Below are 6,671 nucleotides of genomic sequence, written 5' to 3' on the forward strand. Positions count from 1 at the left end.
GGGGCAGTATTCCCACCTATACATATATAACCACTAGGGGCAGTATTCCCACCTATACATATATAACCACTACGGGCAGTAATCCCACCTATACATATATAACCACTAGGGGCAGTATTCCCACCTATACATATATAACCACTAGGGGCAGTATTCCCTGCCCGCTGCTGTGTGAGACAGGAAGCAGGACGGATCCATTCCCTGCAGCTCCGCTCTGCTGCCGTTTTCTCTTGCAGGCAGCGGAGTTTCAGGGATTGCTCCCTGCCTGCCTCACATGAGGGCAATCTGGCCAGGGGCCCCCCGGAGCCTTGGGGCCAGATAAGCTAGCCCGAATGCCCTCATTATTAGCTGCCCTGCTGGCCCCCCCCCAGAGACTCCGGGCCGCGATGCAGCCGCACCGGTTGAACAGGCGGTATGCCCGCCCATGCTTACCTACTAGACCAGCACTCCCATATACTGACATTAACATACAGCATGATGTGTGTGCCGAACTGCTGCAGCCTTTATATCCCATCCAAAAGTTGTCCTGTTCAGACAAGTGATTGTCTGCAGTGGTCACATAACACCCCCTGCTAGTTGGATGGGAAAGAGAGTACCAAGTGCTGAGGAGCACATGTTTGTTTTTTTTTGTACTATTTTCTTACATCACCCTGGGCCCTTTAAGGTTAATTATTAAAGTAGTGGAAAACCCCTTTAACTCTATTGGATAGAGGGTCTGTGAAGTAAAATCCGCCCCTGACATTACGTAGCAGATGCTCATTTCCAGAGGGCCGCCCTAGGCACTGGCTTCCATCTGTACATCGTGGTTGTACTATGTGGCCCCCAAAGAGACGCTCTGCTGAGTCCTGTGTGAGGACCCTGGAGGATGAGCACGTCTCCGCTTCAATTGTTGACTATGGGACTGCGAACTCTGTGAACTCCAAGTTGAGCCCTACCATTTGGATCAGGGATAAGGTTCAACCTTGGGAATAACCCTTTAAGAACTCCTATTTCTCAGTGTGCAAAATCAATATATTATTGCAACATTTGTTAGCAAAATCTCAAAATGCTGCAATTCACATCACAACCACTGGGTGGCCAGATATAGACACAAATAGATGAAACCTCTCCAGACAGAGTATCAGAAAATCATTGGTTTTCCAAGCTGCTCATCATGCCCTATTCACCTGGGGATGTGACAATCCAAGGGGTCCGACCTGTCATCCACTCTTCTTCCGACTCATCTCAGTGACAATGACGCTTCTTGGTGCCAGGCTCCTTTATTACAACAGTGTTGTAGCTCCAACTACTCAAGGTGTCCTGCAATATGTTACATTGTACCGCGCGTTACTCCATATAATCACATGAAAAACAATCTGTTGTTTAAGCTTTTAATTATTTGCTCTACTAAACTCTCCTTCTCCGTCTTGTGAAAGGCTCCAGACACCACAAGTGTATAATTTGCTATAATGAAATATCTACTAATTGCATGTACCATGTTGTACCAAGAGATAATTGTGTGTGACAAATGAATTGTGATATATATGTAATTCTGTTTATCTTGTATGAAAATGACTGTAAAAGCGAGGCCACAATGCGAGAACGCACTCCGCGGCGAGACGACCGAGCAGCTACTCAGCCCAGACTGTTATTGGGGGTGTGCAGGTGGCAGTCATGGTCGGGAAAACAGGATTTGGTGAATATGCTTTTTTTAGGGGGCTCAGAAAAGTGATACACAGGGGAAATCATTAATTTTACTTAAAGGGAACCTGTCACCCCCAAAATCGAAGGTGAGCTAAGCCCACCGGCATCAGGGGCTTATCTACAGCGTTCTGTAATGCATTCTGTAATGCTGTAGATAAGCCCCCGAAATAGCCTAAAAGATGAGAAAAAGAGGTTAGATTATACTCACCCAGGGGCGGTCCGGGTCCTATGGGCGTCACGGTCCGGTCCGGCGCCTCCCATCTTCATCAGATGACGTCCTCTTCTTGTCTTCACGCTGCGGCTCCTGCGCAGGCGTACTGATCTGTCCTGTTGAGGGCAGAGCAAAGTACTGCAGTGCGCAGGTGCTGGGCCTCTCTGTCCTTTCCTGGCGCCTGCGCACTGCAGTACTTTGCTCTGCCCTCAACAGGGAATATAAGTACGCCAGAGCCGCAGTGTGAAGACAAGAAGAGGACGTCATCGTAAGAAGATGGGAGGCCCCGGACCGCAACGCCCATCGTACCAGGACTGCAGCAGGACCGCCCCTGGGTGAGTATAACAACCTCTTTTTCTAATCTTTCTGGATACATCGGGGCTTATCTACATCATTACAGAATGCATTACAGAATGCTGGAGATAAACCCCTGATGCTGGTGGGCTTAGCTCATCTTGGATTTTGGGGGTGACAGGTTCCCTTTAAGAGGAAGTCAGGGGGCATGAATACTTTTTAAAAGGGACACTCAGGATCATTATCATTTGATGTGGATATTTGGGACTCTAAGAGGTCACTTAGGAGGCACTGTTACTTTCAGAGGGCACTAAGAGGCATTCCTACTGTAAGAGGCTATTTGAGGAGAATTCCTACTGTAAGAGGGCACTGAGTGGCATTCCTTCCGTAAGAGGGCACCTTCTAACAGCATATATTAAAGGGCCACTGTCACCCCCCCCCAGCCGTTATAAACTAAAAGAGCCACCTTGTTTACATAGTGTTTACATATGCACTGTGCATAATGAATAACACAGTGCGGGGCGGGGATTCAGCAACAGGGTGGCCGCACTGCCCGCACAGGCGCAGTCAGGCACCCTGCATCTGACCTATGACGGACAATGAAGACTGCGCCTGCCCCAGGCAGGCACGCACAGCGCAGGCGCCGGATTTAAGAAGAAACAGCGCAAAGGGGGCGGCGACCACATCCCCAGAAGAGAAGAGTGACGGCCGTTGGGAGATTCACCGAGGAAGCTTCGGACCGCCTCCAGGTCTAAGGACAGGTTATTTTCTACAAATTTTAAAACGCTTTATTGAGGGAATAACTGAATCAAAAACTAAAAGAGCCACCTTGTTAGACTGCAGCATTACTGCTGCACAAGGTGGCTCTTTTAGTTTATAACGGCTGGAGGGGGTGACAGTGGCCCTTTAAGAGGCTTATCCCTTGGGGTTTGGTGCAGACCTACAACACCAGAAGCAGAGAACTTACTTCATAGATGACAACTGTCCCAAATTTGCTAGGACTGTCCGGATTTTTCACAAAACAATCCCAACAAATATATGGGGTCCTGACCGGAAAGTTCTGGTTTACGAGAACTCTGTCCACAAATGGGTGTTGGCGAGGTGCTTTCTAAGTGTGGGGTGGAGATGAAGGCAGGAGTATAATAAATTCCTATGTCACCAACTAGAATGCTGATTGATATTTTGCCCGCTCCTCTCTCCAGCCGCTAGGGGTGACTAATGTCTATGGCCCCCTGTGAGCCATTATCTCCCTCCCGATGGGTGGACTCTTGGGCTCCCTCTTTCCTCCATCCAATATTTAAGCTTATTACGCTCCTACTAGAATGGTATTAATCACTTTGATATCGGTAATAGGTTTGCAGCTTCATAATTTGGTAACCTGCCGGAGACGCCTGATGTGCTCGCATTGTACTAATATCTCAGCGCCGGTCCCAGCAAGGTGCGATCCATTAATCATATATTCGCACTTGCTTCAGGCGAGCGGACGTCAGCGCTTAGAATCAGCTAATTTTCTGATCCCGATACTTCCATGCGGGAATTTATCTGTTTGTCTGGAATTTCGCATCGACTGGTCCTGGAGATCTGCGGAGGCTAAGTTACTTACAAATCCTAATGATAAGCTGGAAAGATATTTTATTAATTCCATGGTATTAACTTTGATCATAGTGTATCAGATAAATATCATTAGAAATTAGCTCTTTAATTTTGCATGCGGGGAGAGAAGGATTTGCAACTTAATTGAATTCTGGATTGTGAATAGTAAATCAGGTGAGGATCCCGCAGCGGGGGCATTGCAAACAACTAGTTTTGCAGAAGGAGACGGAGATACCTGTCAACTCAATAAATCAGCTGGGTTACAGCAATCGGCTATAAATCATTCCTCATCGGGTGAGCTACACTGCATCTCAGCCAGCTGCATATGTTATTGAATGTGCCTCTATTATTCACTGCTAGCAGCCATATCGGAATAGGAGATGGCTACATATATGGCTGTTTTATGTCACCCTGTGCATTTGGCCCATCAACTGCCCGGTGCCCAACACAACCGGCAGCTTCCTGTAGGCTCTACAGCACAGAACAAATGTACCAACTTAACTTGTAATGTCCTGGAAAAAAAAAATCTCAAAATTGGCACCGGCCTCGCCTGCCCATTAGCATCTATCGATGATCTGATAGATACTACTGTGCAGGCGGGGCCGGTGCCATTTTCAGAAAGATTTTTTTTCTGAAGAAATTTATATCACTAAGTAAAATAATTAAATGGACATGCGATCATGCTACAGCGCAGGTGCCGCCGCCTGCTGAATGTGAATTTTTTTTTCCCAAACCATATTATATTCAATATATAAAATAGGGGGCAGGTCAGTGAGGGAGCGGTGACCTGTCAAAAGCCATACTGATGAATATGTAAGCAGAGCATTAAGACCAACAACAGTCCTGTCCACAGCCCTGCCCACAGCCCTGCCCACAGCCCTGCCCACAGCCCGCTCACAGCCCTCTCATAGCTCTGCCCACAGCCCTCTCATAGCTCTGCCCACAGCCCTGCCCACAGCCCGCTCACAGCCCTGCCCACAGCCCTCTCATAGCTCTGCCCACAGCCCGCTCACAGGCCGCTCACAGCTCTCTCATAGCTCTGCCCACAGCCCGCTCACAGGCCGCTCACAGCCCTCTCATAGCTCTGCCCACAGCCCTCTCATAGCTCTGCCCACAGCCCTGCCCACAGCCCTCTCATAGCTCTGCCCACAGCCCTGTCCACAGCCCTGCCCACAGCCCACTCATAGCTCTGCCCACAGCCCTCTCATAGCTCTGCCCACAGCCCGCTCACAGCCCGCTCACAGCCCTCTCATAGCTCTGCCCACAGCCCTCTCATAGCTCTGCCCACAGCCCTGCCCACAGACCTGCCCACAGCCCACTCACAGCCTTGCCCACAGCCCTGCCCACAGCCCGCTCACAGCCCGCTCACAGCCCTCTCATAGCTCTGCCCATAGCCCTCTCATAGCTCTGCCCACAGCCCGCTCACAGCCCTCTCATAGCTCTGCCCACAGCCCTGTCCACAGCCCTGCCCACAGCCCTCTCATAGCTCTGCCCACAGCCCTCTCATAGCTCTGCCCACAGCCCTCTCATAGCTCTGCCCACAGCCCTGCCCACAGACCTGCCCATAGCCCTCTCATAGCCCTGCCCACAGACCTGCCCACAGACTTGCCCATAGCCCTCTCATAGCTCTGCCCACAGCCCTCTCATAGCTCTGCCCACAGCCCTGCCCACAGACCTGCCCATAGCCCTCTCATAGCCCTGCCCACAGACCTGCCCACAGACTTGCCCATAGCCCTCTGACAGCCCTGCCCGCAGCCCTCTCATAGCCCTGCCCACAGCCCTGCCCACAGCCCTGCCCACAGCCCACTCACAGCCTTGCCCACAGCCCTGCCCACAGCCCGCTCACAGCCCTGCCCACAGGCCCACCACTGCCCCATCCACAGGCCGCCCTGGAGCACGAGAATCTCATTAACTGAAAACTACAAATACAGATTAAACAAGAACCACAAGACAGATTTCATCACCTGGTATCAGTGTAATCAGTATAACGCGCCGACCTGACACTGTGTGTAGTAACTGTGCACAATCCTGCTGACAGGTTCCTTTTACGGGAAAAAAAAGAATCATGCCAAATGGCCATCTTTCTATGGTGCAGAATATCCCCATCATCCCCTATACCCCCTCAGGGCATCAGCCTATAATGTTAAAGGGGTTAATCTTGAATTATAGAAATTGCAAAGTGCTTGTACCTTACAGCAACTTTGCAACTTACTTTTCTCTAGAGCTTGTAAGCGCTGCTCTGAAGCTGGAAGAATCGCTGGATCTGGCCGTTGGCAGCACCAGTGCACTCCTCCAATGATGCAGAGGCAAAACTGCTTCTACATGCAGCATTGCAGAGCGCACAGTTTGACCAAGCGTTATAACAATGTAGCTGGTACGTACTGTTAATCAACGTGGCCCCCCATCTCCTGCAAGAAGGAAGCCGAGAGAAGCCAAGAACTCTGAGCTCTTGCTGAAGGTGTGACAACCACATTGAGATCATTGGGAATTGTGTTGTCGCCACATACACTAGTGGAAATGTAGCATTACATGGTGGCACCAAGTTTTCCAGAGTGAGAGCAGATCTTTAATTTTGCTAATTAAAATAAGTATGATGACAGGCTCCGCCCATGAGGATCCTGTGCTGCCATAAGACCTTCATCCTGGGGCAGTACAGAGTTAACTATAGCTGAAATATATAGAGGAACATGATAACGTTAGGTTTATAGTGTAAAATATCCATCAATCCTATAAAGGCCACAACTCACATTCACTTTTGTGCTGAAACCAAAAATGTTAAACCTAAAATAGTAAAATGATTAAAAACTTAAATTTTATCCATAGAAAAATAGAATTGTCATCCCGAGAGCCGTAGGCGCACATTTCTAACCTGTCAATCGACATGAAATTC

This window comes from Ranitomeya variabilis, chromosome 8 (genome assembly GCF_051348905.1).
Source record: "Ranitomeya variabilis isolate aRanVar5 chromosome 8, aRanVar5.hap1, whole genome shotgun sequence".
NCBI lineage: Eukaryota > Metazoa > Chordata > Amphibia > Anura > Dendrobatidae > Ranitomeya > Ranitomeya variabilis.